Raw genomic sequence first — 15,039 nt, forward strand, 5'->3', positions numbered from 1 at the left:
CAAATAAATGGAAAGGAAGCCCTGGAAACGGAGTTAAGAGGACAGATAGCAGCAGAATCGGATACTGGGCCAGCACAATCAGAAAAACAAAGTCACCAGACAACAAAGGTAGAAAAGATCATTTTATTTTCATTATAGTGTTTGGAATATGTCCACTTTGAGAATTAGGTGTTCAACATTAAAAGTTGATTTACTTATTTATGACATTTTATCCCACATTAAACATGAATTAGGATGTTTTGTTGCTCTACATGAGAATTGTGATATTATGATCCCTTGTTTCAATATTGTTGACGTTCTGCATTTTCCGTATGGGTGGTATATTGGTGTATTAGGTTCTGCCCAGTGTAATATTTATGGTACAGTAAGGTTCAGAGTGTGTTTTTGCACAAAGTTGTGCATAGTGTTTTGCAGTTGAGCGATTGTGGTTAGTATATGCTTTGAGCAACCACTTTATTCTTTGACATATGATACATAGCTAATATCTAAATTTAATAAAAGGTATTAATTGTGACATTTATTTATTTTTTTTCTGTGTGTGATCAGACAATTATGGATTTAAGCCCCCACCCCTAACCCCGTCCCCTTTAGCCTCCCCAAACAGTTGGGCCACCGACCGCCTATGGTTCTATCCCTGGCTGCACAAGAGAGGCGCCTGGTTACACACTATAAACCACATATATACTTAATGGAAAAACTGATATTTTTAAATACAGTTACATTATCCCATATCTTAAAAAGGCAAACATCTCAACACACATGACAGGATCCTGCAATATAATTACAGCAATGGCATATCCTTCAAACTTTGCTTTATAATAAATGTAAATGCCTGATTAAGTCTTTTTCCCCTCCTCTGGATCTACTGCTATCTCTCCCTTCTGATGCTGACAAAATAAAATTACCACAGTTCAACTTTACTTTATAATAAATATATATGCCTTATTAAGCTATATTAATCAAACTGGTAAAATTTGATACATATACCATTGAAGACTTCTTCCTCTTATACCTACTGTGGAATCTGTAGGATACAGAATGTTTCTTCTTACAGCTTTCCATAGGAATAATATATTCAAATTCTGGTAGCACCTCAATAATAGCAGTGAAGTAACACTAAATTCTGCACAAAAGTTTCTTAGAACCTATATTGCAAACCTTAACACCAATTCTGAACACAAATACCAATAACAGTACCTTTAAAAAGGCAGCAGCGAATATACATAACAGCAATCAGGGGTGGCCTGACCATTAGGCCACCTGATGCGGGGGCCTCAGGCGGCACTCATCAGGAGCGGCATCTTGGGGGGGGGGGGGTGGCTTCACTGCGTTTTACCTTGTCATGGTGACTTTCCAAACCCAGCAGCTGCCTGAGCGAAACAGGAAGTTTTATCTGGGGCAATGGAGGGTTAAGTGAATTTTACCCAGAGTCATAAGGAGCTGCAGCGGGAATTGATCCCAGTTCCCCAGGACCAAAGTCTGCTGCACTAACCACTAGTACTACTACTACTACTACTTAGCATTTCTATAGCGCTGCCAAGGTTACGCAGCGCTGTACAAGTTTAAACATGGGGAAGGACAGTCCCTGCTCAAGAGAGCTTACAATCTAAAGGGCTACTCCTCCACTTCAGGCAGCCACATTAAAGGGAAGAGGCGGGTGTCGGCGGCGGCAGGGCAGTGTATCGGAATCGTTGCCATTGCCGGGTTTGGAAAGTCACCGTGAAGAGGTAAAACGTCCTTGGGGGGGGGGGGCGGTATCTCGGTCCGAGGGGTTGGCATCTCAGCCTGGGGTGGGGGGGGGCGGCATGTAAACTCCACCTCAGGCGGCATCTTGCCTTGGGTTGACCCTGACAGCAATACATATCCCATTGGAAAAGCCAGACAAGTCAGACTCATAGATTCTCACACAAACCACATGCCAGCAGAATCTCTCACCAGCTCGATCACATGCAGAACACAGACCAACACTCATCAGTTACAGAATAAAGGACCAAAAATTAGAAATGGTCCTGTAGCTCGGCATCAGCGCTTCCTGATAATATTTAGACTGGAACAATATTCTACAAATACAAGGATATTTTAATAGGAAATTTGCACCTATTACAACCACCCTAGGACATAATGTTAAAAATACCTTACATCTCTTTTGTGTTTGCCTGGATAAATCCGGGTACACCCTTATTTTTGAACCCAAAAATAAGGAATCTAAATGTCTCAGGAAAAGTCTAAGAACTGCATCTCGATCTAATTCCAATGCAAAGGTTACCAACAAAGTTGTTCTTTGAGTTATCACGTCAAGTGATGATTCAAGAAAAGCAGTGAGATTCATTGCCTCCCCCCTCTGGGTTTGCATATTTTCTATTGCTTCTTTAGTACCAATTTGCAAATAAAAAGCCCGAGTTATTGGGGGCAATGAATTCTCTGACATACCTAGGATCTCAATTAAATATTTCTTAACTATTTGTATTGGGGTTACAAGTGGTGATCTAGGAAAATTTATTAAACGTAAGTTAAATCTTTTAGATTGGTTTTCTAAGTACTCCAGACACCTTAAAGTAAAGTTATTGTCTTTTAACAAAACTTGACCCATAAGTTCACCTTTATCAGTTCTTCCAGCCAGAGCTTTAACTTCAGAGGTGTGGAGATCATTAGTTTGTAGTTGAGCCAACGCAGTCTCAGCTAAAGTCTTAATTGTTTCTGTATTTTTAATAATCAATGTTTGTAGTGTGGAGTACGTGTTAGAAGCTAAGTCCCACAGTGACTCTAGGGTCATTACTGCTGGCTTTTCCATTTTCCCCATTGAAAAATCCGGGAGGGGAGCTTTAACAACCAGTTCCAGAGTACTCACTGTTTTAGATTTTAATACAGGATTTAAGTTGGAAACTGGTTCACCCAGGTTGACAGCTCTCGATGTTCCTTCTGTCTCCAGCAGGTTCCCTCTCTTTTCGCTCTGCTCTCCTCCTTGGAGCTGAGTGGTAGGACTTGCTAGAGCACTTCCTCTTCCGGGTTGAGGGGGATCCGCACATTCGACGGGGCTCAGGGAAACCCCGTCAACACTGCTGGCTAATGTCGAGGTGCTAGCTCCGGCAGCAGGAGTTGACGCCATCTCGGGACCTTGCGCGATTCAGAATCATTCCAACATTGTTTGCTGGAGTTGGTGGGTTCCGCCAGGGGTAGAGGGAATCTCCCTGACTTTACCTCTCCGTTTACCCATTGCATCCAATAGGCAAGGTACCTTCTTTGGCGGCTAACGGAGGTTGGTTCGGAGCGTGTCTGGGGATGCCGCTCAAAGCATCGCCATCTTGGATTGACCAACTTTTACTTCTTTTTGCCTTTATTTGTGTTGCATTTTGTATTTTTTTGGGTGGTCCATACTTCCTATCAGTAGATAATAAGGGATTTGAACTCTGGGATCTATTTTTGGTGAGTCCAACCCTTGGACATGGTATATTTTTATCTTTTAATATCCTAAAAAAAGGGAGCCACTCATATGAAACTTCTATCAAAAACTTAAAATCATCTCTCTCTCTCTCTCTCTCTCTCTCTCTCTCTATATATATATATCTTCATAATAATAAAAAGAGGACATCAGAAACCAATTTCAAAAAGGGCATGAGAATTTCTTATGTCAAAACTCATTACAAATCCTTACCCTTACTAATATCTCAAATCATCTGTGCTCTCAAAAAGTGCCACCCACACCTTAATGTATATCTCTCAACTTGTGTAACTGAATAAAAATATTTCAATATTTCAAACAAAACTGTCACTTATCTGAGTCAGTACTGTGCCACTCCTGTAACAATCATCCATCAAGAATTAAAAGTGTTCATCCAAACTGCAATCAGCACACATGGTGTTTCGGCAAAGAAATGCCTTTTTCCAGGGTTTCAAAAGATGTTAATCACTGCCACTCACATCACTCATTTGCACAGACTAGTAGGTCTCAAATCACCCTGAAATGGTAAACACCCGAGTCAGTGGTCAATGAAATCAATTGGTGCCAAAACAAGGATGCTGATATACGATGATGCACTTTTGCTCTCCACTGATAATTGATTGCTAATTGGCTTTTTGCTTGTGAAATATATGAGGTCCTAGCTCATTATTTTTAACCAGATTGATTTCATTGACCCCTGACGCAGGTGTTTTTCACGCTGAAACACGGCCTGTGTTGGGTCTGTTAATAAAGGACTCTCGACTATCCCATCTTGAATGACCCTTGGTGCTTTTTTGCATTCCCTATTGTTGTGTGTACTTTGACCCTCTCTTCTGCTGCTGTAATATTACATTCTATAACATCATTGTGTTTTTTTATTCTGGATTGTTTACATTTATGTTTATTATGTAACTTTATATACCGCCTAATTTGAAGAACAAGTCTAGACAGTTTACACAAATCCAAATAATTAATATAAAGGAAAAGGAACTTCAGCAAAATATAGGAAAGACACAAGTATTCCAAGAATCATACAATCAATAAATAAATACAATATTACAATAGCTGCCTACATAGGATGTTAATTAAACATCAAACCATATTAATCAAGTCTGGCTCCTGCCTGGGACCCCTATAAGTCTCCAAAAACAAGCTGAAAAAAGTGTGTTTTCAGAGCAATCTTAAAATGTGTCAGATTGTGTTTTGAATGAAGGATTACAGAGAGATTATTCTGAAGAGAGGAAGCTAAGAAGAAAAAAAAAAAGCTGATTTCACCCTAGATGGTCCAGCAAGGATCAGTCTGTGATCATTGATGGATCATAGACAACGTATAAGGACATAAGGTATAATATGCAAAGCTAAATAATCATGGAGACAAGTGTGTAGTGCTTTGAGTCAATAGTAAAATTTTAAACTTGATTCTAAAGATTAGGTAACCAATGTAGGCGCTGAAATAATGGGCGTTTTCAGGGGAAGCCTCTTATTCAGTCTGGAAGAGTGACTGATTGGACTAAAAAATTCTGAAAAAAAAGTTTTAAGATAAGTACACGTTTTGTTTTGGTTTTTTTAGCACAATGTTTTGTTATAGCACTATTAACTGAGGAAATAGCACATATACATATGTTTATGCACAAGAGTGGCCCAATGAAAGAGGTGCTATGCCACCTTGGCAAAAGAAATTATATTGCCTTTAAATGAGTGGTTGTTTCTGAGGGCACTCTTTCACTACTGAGTAATAGCAGTAATTAATGTGTATACTAAAAAGTATTTTGTATTGGCGTATCAGCTATTATCCTCGGTGTATGTTTACAAAGAGAGTCCTAGTTCTATATAGGGCTTCCTGTTCCTCGGCACAGCTGCAGCAGCACCTGTGCACAGTGCAGCCCCTCAATGGAGGTACTTTGTTTTGCTGTTGCTGCTCTTAGTTTAAAATAGCAGCAGCGAGGGTGGCAGTTAGAGGAGGGAGGGAGACAGAGAGGAGAGCAGATGCTGGTTGGAAGAGAGGAGAGAGCCAGAAGCAACTAAATGGAAGGGGGAGATGCGCCAGATGTTAGATAGAAGGTGAGAAGAAGAGGGAAGTTGCTAGATGGAGTGGAGAAGAAAGGGCAAATGCTGGATGGGAGAGAGAGATAAGACACTGGATGCAGGGGGAAGAAATAGGGCAGATACTGGATGGAAGGGGGACAGAAAGAGGGCAGAACCTGGATAGAAGGGGAATAAGGAGGGCAGATGCTGAATGTGAGAGAGAAAAGATGCTGAATAGAAGGGAAGTGAAAAAGAGCAGATGCTGGAGGAGAGAGAAGATGCTGGATGGAAGGGAGACAGAAAGAGGGCACATGCTGAATGGAAGAGGGAAAAGAAAGAGAGCAGGTGCTGGATGGAAGGGGGAAGAAAGGGGCAGATGATGGATGGAAGGGGGAAAGAGAAGGCTAACACTGGATGGAAGGGGGAGAGGAAGAAGACAACTGCTGAATAGAAGGGTGAGAGGACAGAAGCTGGATAGAAGGGCAGCAAGAAAGAGGCAGATGTTGGCTAGCAAGGGGAGAGAAAGAGAGCAGATGCTGGTTGTAAGATGGGGAAAGAACTACTACTACTACTACTTAGCATTTCTATAGCGAGGAGGGCAGATACTGGATGGGGGGGAGAGGCTAGAGTTAGAGACTGGGGAATAAGAGAAAGTGGAATAGGAGAGCTGGGGCGAGGGAAAGAGATGGAAAGCTATAGGTAGACACAACAACAAGAGGGAAGTTCAAGATTAGATAGTAAGAAAGAATTAAATCTGGACAGAAAGGCAGAAAAATAAATTGAAGAAAGCTGAAAGGAAAAGGATGAGAGAAAAATGACAAACGGACAGGAAATCCTGGCAAGAGAGCAGAGAAAATGAGGAAAGCAGAAACCAGAGACTGAGAGCAACAGAATTAGAAAAATTAAATGGCCAGACAAGGTAGAAAATAAAAGACTTTTATTTGTTTAGGATAAAGTAGTGTGGTAGCTGTCTTAATAAACATTAATTGATATAAATAGAAAATGGAAATAAGGTAATTTAATAAATTTTTTACTAACTTTTGGAGACCACAACCTCCTTCTTCAGGTCAGGACAGGACACCATAGCAGAAGCATACTATCCTGACCTGGGGAAGGTAGTTTTGGCCTGTAAAAGCTAATTGAAAAATGTATTAAGTCGAAGAAAATTAGCATTTTCCATTTTTTGTTTTATTTGTATTTGGTAATTTGTAATGTAATGATTGGAATATGTCAGTTTTTGAAATTTATGTCTGCTATCTTTATATTTTGCACAGTACAGGTGGAGAAGCATCCTGTTTCTTGTTCTCTGGTGTTCAGTGTATGCAGAGTCTGGATTCTTAGGAGTTCAGTTTAATTTTTGTCTACAAATTGTAATTTTTTGGAGTTAATGTAGATGAAGGTTTAACAATGAGAGCTGAAACCCAGAAAATCATTAGAGATGTATTTTGTAAATTAGTACGATGATTTGACGAACCGTTGAAACCATGTAATTTTCGAACAGTTGTGCAGAGTTTTATAACTCCTTGTTTCAATTATTGCAATGCATTACTGTTAGGGATTCAGTTTAAGATTATTTGTTTGTTTTTTAAAATTTTAATGGAACAAGTTTCTAAAGTTCTCGCTGCCAAACTCCGCATATACCAACCTACTCGGTTGTTGAGATCAGCTATAGTCAACTAATGTTGGATGTTCCATCCTATTTATTATAAAATCAAATGAGTTTAGGAATTCAATCTTTTATATTGCAGGTCCCTCTTATTGTAATAAATTGCCTCTCGGGATAAGAAAGATCCAGGATGTGAAAGAGTTTTAAAAAGAATTGAAAACTCTTCTTTTTGTGCAAGCATTTGGAGGTACAGATGGTTGATAACTTTCCCCTTTATTGGGTTGATCAGTTTTATATGATGTACATTTTGTAAGAATGTTTTTGTGTCTTCTTAACAGTGATTTATATAAATTTTTAGTTTATGATTACTTATTCTATACTGAGGGATCCTTTTACTAAGGTGTGCTGAAAAATGGTCTGCGGTAGTGTAGGCGCATGTTTTGGACATGCGCAGAATCAGAGAAAGAAGCATCTGCCCTTTAGGATGAAACCAAGGCTCTTGAAGCAGCCACAAAGCAGCGTCAGCTTAGCCACATTACCTCTGCAGATCCTGCACAGCGAACCAAATATTATATTATAGTTCATTGTTCAGCACAAAATAGTTTACAGTCACTACCTGATTCAGAGGATTCCTCAGATTCTAGGAAAGTACGTCTCTCTTCACCAGTGGCTATCTTATCTGACAGAAACAATGCGAAGAAATGCAAAGTGATGCACTTAGGGAATAGAAATCCTCGGGAGACGTATGTGTTAGGCGGGGAGAATCTGATAGGTACGGACAGGGAGAGGGATCTTGGGGTGATAGTATCTGAGAATCTGAAGGCGACGAAGCAGTGTGACAAGGCGGTTGCCGTAGCTAGAAGGTTGTTAGGCTGTATAGAGAGAGGTGTGACCAGCAGAAGAAAGGAGGTGTTGATGCCCCTGTATAAGTCGTTGGTGAGGCCCCACCTAGAGTATTGTGTTCAGTTTTGGAGGCCATACCTTGCGAAGGATGTAAAAAGAATTGAAGCGGTGCAAAGAAAAGCTACGAGAATGGTAAGGGATTTGCGTTACAAGACGTATGAGCAAAGACTTGATGACCTGAACATGTATACTCTGGAAGAAAGGAGAAACAGGGGTGATATGATACAGACGTTCAAATATTTGAAAAGTATTAATCGCAAACGAACCTTTTCCGGAGGTGCGAAGGCGGTAGAATGAGAGGACATGAAATGAGATTGAAGGGGGACAGACTCAAGAAAAATGTCAGGAAGTATTTTTTTCACGGAAAGAGTAGTGGATGCTTGGAATGCCCTCCCGCGGGAGGTGGTGGAAATGAAAACAGTAACAGAATTCAAACACGTGTGGGATAAACATAAAGGAATCCTGTTCAGAAGGAATGGATCCTAAGGAGCTTAGCCGAGATTGGGTGGCAGAGCCGGTGGTGGGAGGCGGGGATAGTGCTGGGCAGACTTATACGGTCTGTGCCAGAGCCGGTGGTGGGAGGCGGGGCTGGTGGTTGGGAAGCGGGGATAGTGCTGGGCAGACTTACACGGTCTGTGCCCTGAAAAGGACAGGTACAAATCAAGGTAAGGTATACACAAAAAGTAGCGCACATGAGTTTATCTTATAGGGCAGACTGGATGGACCATGCAGGTCTTTTTCTGCCGTCATTTACTATGTATAAGGTACAGCATGCCATAGAAGCCAAGATTATTAACAAAAACAAAAAAAAGAAGCCAACCACCACCACCACCACCAAAGTGGTCCACACGCTCACATGCATATTGATGCACTACCACTGGCTCACGTTCCAACTATGTATACCATGGTAGATGCGTAACTTCAGCCACAGATTAGTGTATTATAAAAACTGGATGCAAGAAAGAGTTGGACAAATGCTCTCAGGGAGAGCATCAGTTTAACATGCCTTGATTAAGCAGGAGGTGCCTGAGCAGCCATACTCTACACCTGTCTCTCAAGAAACTGTTTGGGCCTCTCAGTGTTGAGTCTCAGAACCAAAAGCCCAACATCTCACCCATACAAATTCCCCAACTGGTTTCTTAGCACCACTGGCCTGATAAGTACCAAAAAAACAATTATAAACAAGAGAAGCTTCTCACATTACCAAAGTTTATTCTTACCCAAGAACATGAAAAATAAGAAAGAATAGAAAATTAGAAGCAGCACATAAGAAACAGGGTAGTGAGGGAACATAAAAAGGGGGAGCCATGGAAATGGTTGCATATTCCTTAGTCTATTGAGATAGACTTAAGGAAGATTTTCATCAACTCCTTTTGCCTTCCAGACCAGGCATTTTTACAGGGTTTCTCAGACAAAACCTCTACAATACTACCGGTACATCGATGACATTTTTATGATTTGGACGGAGGGTGAAGAAACTCTGAAACAATTTTATTCTGCCTTCAATACATACCATCCTACAATCAGATTCAAAATTGACTACTCCCCAGAAAAAGTCAATTTTTTGGACACCACGGTCTCAATCAGTGATGGCTGTATACAAAGATCTATATACAAGAAACCCACAGACAGATGCAGCTACCTCCACAACTCCAGCTTCCATTCTTCACATACAAAAAGATCCATCATTTACAGCCAAGCCACAAGATACCACCGTATCTGCTCTGAAACAATTTTATTCTGCCTTCAATACATACCATCCTACAATCAGATTCAAAATTGACTACTCCCCAGAAAAAGTCAATTTTTTGGACACCACGGTCTCAATCAGTGATGGCTGTATACAAACATCTATATACAAGAAACCCACAGACAGATACAGCTACCTCCACAACTCCAGCTTCCATCCTTCACATACAAAAAGATCCATCATTTACACCCAGGGGACAGAGACAGACACCTTAAAAGCCTGACTGCATCCTTCAAACAGAAAGGCTACAACCCCAAAATAATCTCCAAGAATATTGCCTCCTCCCTCAAAACACCCAGGGAGAATCTGCTACAGTACAAGGAGAAAAAACCCACAGACAGAATCCCTCTTGTAGTGACATACAATCCAGAGCTGGAAAAACTGAGGAAAATCATAAGAGATCTACAACCTATACTCCAGGAGGACGAATTACTGAAAGAGATATTCCCATCCCCACCAGTACTGGCCTTCCGACAGCCACCCAACTTAAAACACAAGCTAATCAGAAGTAAACTTCCATCACAGACTGAAAAGGAACAGAAGGGCACACGTCCCTGTAATTTATCCAGTTGCAAACTATGCCAAAATATTTCACAGGACCCCACAGTTATCCACAAAGGAAAGATATTCAACATAAAGGGATCTTTCACTTGCTCATCTTCCAATGTGGTATATATCATTCAGTGTAAAAAATGTAACAAAGGATGCTATATTGGAGAAACAGGCCAGATGCTTAAGACAAGATTCAATTTACATAGACATCACATGAACAATACAGCCAGTAGGGCCCCCACCCCGGTGGGACAGCACTTCACAGAACCAGGACACTGTACCAGTGATTTCACAGTGAGAATACTGAAAGGTAACTTTAAAACCATACAAGCACGTAAGATCTTTGAAGTCAGAATGATTGAATATTTTAACACCCAACAGAAAGGACTTAACAAGGATCTGGGGTTCCTAACCCATTATAAACCATAAAGCTGTATGTCTCTGTTGATCACCCCATCCCTCACCTATCCACACCCATCCTGTTAGAATATCAGTGATATGCTTTGATGTCCCCATGCATACTTCCTACCCACCCCCCTCCTCCCACCCTGTCAGACTGTCACAGTAATGCTTGAATGTTTTCACTTATATACACTGTCAGCTAGCACATTTGCTTATTTCCGATCTGACGAAGAAGGGCAACCTTCGAAAGCTAATCAAGAAATGTATTAAGTTATGTCCAATAAAAAAGGTATCATCTTATTTTCTTTTCCATGTTTTATTTTGTTTGATTTCTATTGATAACCTTAAGAGTGGACTAACACGGCTACCACACTCCTCAGCCCAAAGTACAAAGAACTGTTTTTTTCAGGAACACATCATACAGGATGTGCCATTTGTTTGTTACAATTGCCAAAAGGTACATGAAAACATATATTGCACTTCCTTAAAAGATACATCCTCAGTCCTTTGGTAAATAAGCTCATCCTCAGTAAAAGAATCTTTTATCTCACTTCAAAAGGAGTCCAGATTCTCCTTTCCTGTGTCACAGTATCTGGTCTTTCTCCCTCTCTGGAGTTACCTTGCCCCCCCTCTCATGGTAATTAGTTCTGCAGCCTAAAAGTCTCCAATTAGCCTCCTTGAACACACTCATCCTAAACAGTGAATGGCATGGCTCATTGTCTTTCAATTACCTGGCCAGAGGAAGGGGGGTGGGGTACTTGCTAGTAATGAATACCAAATGGCCTTGTTTATTTCATTGTAATTCACAGAAAAAAAGGGATCTTCACACCTTACCGTCTGTAGATTAAGATTAATTCTTATATTAAATATTAGCAGCACTGGAACTGCATGGTCTGGCCTTCATAAGTGCACCTCCACCAACAAAACCAAAACAAATGATCATCCCAGGGGCAAGTCTCTACTGCTTGCTGCCTTATGGGCAATGTACCAACCATCGACTATTCCAGTTCTGTTTGGAAAACCATTAAAACCAATCAGTTTAAGTACCTGAGAATAATCCTGGATTTCAACCTGAAGTTCTCAGCTCAGATATCTTCAGTCTTAAAATCTAGATTCTCTGCTCTTTGTAGGCTTAGATCAGTCAGAAACATCTTAGGTTTTAATGCCTTACATATAATTTATCACACTTTTGTGGGCTCTCGTTTAGACTATTGTAACATCATTTACATTGGACTCTCTAATTCTGAGCTAAAGCATTTGTAGGCGGCAATCAACAGTATCAAAAGCAGCAGATAGATCAAGAAGGATGAGGATAGAATAGGACCTTTTGATCTGGCCAGGAACAGGCCATTGGAGACTTTAGCAAGGGCTGTTTCAGTTGAATGAAGAGGGTGAAAGCCAGATTGAAGTGGGTCAAGAATAGATTGAGATGAAAGAAAGTCAAGAGAACAGTGGTGAACAGCACGTTCAAGTATCTTGGATAGGAGAGGGAGGAAGGAGATGGGGTGATAGTTGGAAGGACACGTTGGGTCCAATGAAGGCTTTTTGAGGAGTGGTGTAACTATAGCATGTTTGAAGGCATTAGGGAAACGTTGCAGTGGAAAGTGAAAGGTTGAGGATATGACATAGAAGGGATGACAGTAGGAAAGATAGTGCTAAGTAGATGGGTGGGAGCAGGATCAGAAAGACAGATATTCAGTTTGGAGGAGGAAAGAAAATGTGCAGTTTCCTCCAGAGACATGAAAGAAATGTGGGAGATACTAAAACAGTACTATGGCAGCTCAGAAGCTATTCAGAAGTCACTGATGAAAAGAAAAAGGATTCTTCCAGAGATCTCGAGTAAAGATAATGTCAAGTTACTAGAGTTAGGAGATCTCCTACAAGAACTGGAAGCTTTGCTTTAGATACAGCTGGGGTACAAATGTCATAGTAATAAAGCTGAAATATGACATAAAAGAGAAATGGTCATCATTTGGCACAATGTATAAAGAGGACAATCAAGAGCGATTCCCTCCTTTCACAGTCTTCACAGACTTGATTTGAAACTTGTCAAAGAGGAGAAACAATCCTAGCTTCATGTTTGACATACCTGAAGCACACAAGACACTTCCTGAATGAGAAGCCAGCCAAGGAATACGGCAACATCAGGAAACCCATAGTTGTACATAAGACAGATGTGTCACCCACAGCACCCACATTGTCTGATTGTCCTCATACTACAGATATAGCAGAGGATCCAGATTGACAGAGTCCAACACACAAGAAACCATGTCCATTCAAAAAAAATGTCAAGGGTTTAGGGAGAAATCCTTGAAAGAACACAGAACTGCTGAGAAAGTACAGAATTTGCTACAAATATTACTCTGATTCACTTATCGTTTATTGTTGTAATTCACAGACCAAAGCGAAAGTTTCCCCTTTTGTGTTTTGTCACCTACAAATATTACTCTTCATACAATCACATATGTAAAGACTATAAAGTGGCCATTGGGTGTGCAGAGTCTGATAGCAACCAGCATGTCAGCTTGATAGACTAAACCTATTTCTCCAGAAACCTCAGCCTTGGAGTCAAGCCAAGGCAGGGAGGAGGAGGCAGAGAAAGTGTCACCACTGGAGGTTACTTCAAATTGTACACATGTGTGTGAAAAAGGCTGTAATGGGAGGTCTTGTGCTAAGATATGCTTAGCCAAAAAGTATCTTAAAGAACAACCTGAGATAGCAATTAAGATGTGTGTCATAATTGATAAGCAAAGTAACAAGTCTCTGGCTAGGTCAGAATTCTTTGACTTGTTCGACATCCATGGATCTTATCTCTGCAGCCTTAGAACCTGTGCTAGAACTACAAAGACTAGGGAGAAGAGCAAGTGGACCTGCAATAGAAGCATTGGATGGCAGTGCATCTACCTATCCTCATTGAGTGTAATCAGATACCCAACAATAGGGATGAGATTCCCGCACCAGAGGTTGAATGGCATTATACTCATCTGAAGTCTATAACTAACCACCTTGATCCACTGGATCCAAATGCTGAATTCCTCCTTTTACTAGAAAAAAATGTGCCAGAGTTAGTTGGAACTTGTGATTCGTCTGCTGGTCCATAAGGTGCACCTTATGTTTGGGTTGAGTAATGTCTGCCTCAATCAAATGAAGCCAACGAATGCTGATGTTTATATGATCAGCATTCTATCAGATGATCTTCCTACCATGTTCAAGCCATGTCCCAACCATTTCTGGGTACAGAAGAAGTATACTTGGGAAGGACTGAGCCCCAATGTGATCCTTTGGTGCCAGTAGAGATGTGAAGATGCAAAACCTCAATGACAACTTAGCACCACCTAGGAACTCTGATGCCAGACTCCTACAGGAAAGCATTGAACTTCTTCAGCAGAGCTAACACCGAGCCAGTTATATGAATATACTGTGAAGAGTTGTGAACTCGATGGACCATTGTCTGCTCCAGACTCAGAGACTTTTTCTCACATCACTTAGACGACTGAGAGCCTAAGGCATTGAAGAAGTACTTCAGACAACAAAGGTCCAGCTTTAATAATGAACTCTGTAAGCTATAATGTTGATAGTTTGGAAAGTTAAATAGTGGTATCTTCTGATACTAGGCGAGGAGTGTTTGCCCCCATTTCAGTGGAGGCAGGCTGTTTGTTGTTTATGCATGCATGTGCATGTATGTTAAGCACTGTCTTTGACAGATTATATGATCTATGAATTGTATAAGGCTGTGTACTAGGACTAGTCACTGTAGTCTTGTAGTGCCCTGTGATAGGCTCTTTCAGAGCACATGTTCCAGCTCTCTTTGTTTTATGGGACTCTTTCTATTGGCTTGCTTTTTCTCTACGCAGTTCCACCCCCGCTCTCTTCTTCAGATCTGTAAAACTTATTATTATTATTAGCATTTGTATAGCGCTCCCAGACGCACGCAGCACTGAACACCTGATACAAAGAGACAGTCCCTGCTCAAAAGAGCTTACAATCTAAATAATACAGACAGACAAGACAGTTACGGGTGAGGGAAGTAATGGGTGAGAAGGGAGGAAGGGACAAACTTAGTCTTCAGCATGCTTCTTCTGTGAACTGAAACTGCCTATGTTGCATTCTTGATGCATGAGTCCCCTGTGATTCCATCAAAGTTTCACCAATAAGTATAAACAGCATTACTACTTAGTTTGTAGCTGATTCCTCCCAGCCTCTCTTGGAGAGAGTTGGTTGAGAACAGACTCCTACTGTGCAAGGCAAAAGCCTCTTGTCCATCACATCTGAATTGTAAGTCTTATTTTTCTTTGATTACTGCATTAAAGAATATTTTGGTTCAAGAGTTTATGTCTACTTCTGGTAATGTTCCATACTCTG

The sequence above is a fragment of the Microcaecilia unicolor genome, chromosome 3, assembly GCF_901765095.1.
Source record: "Microcaecilia unicolor chromosome 3, aMicUni1.1, whole genome shotgun sequence".
Lineage (NCBI taxonomy): Eukaryota > Metazoa > Chordata > Amphibia > Gymnophiona > Siphonopidae > Microcaecilia > Microcaecilia unicolor.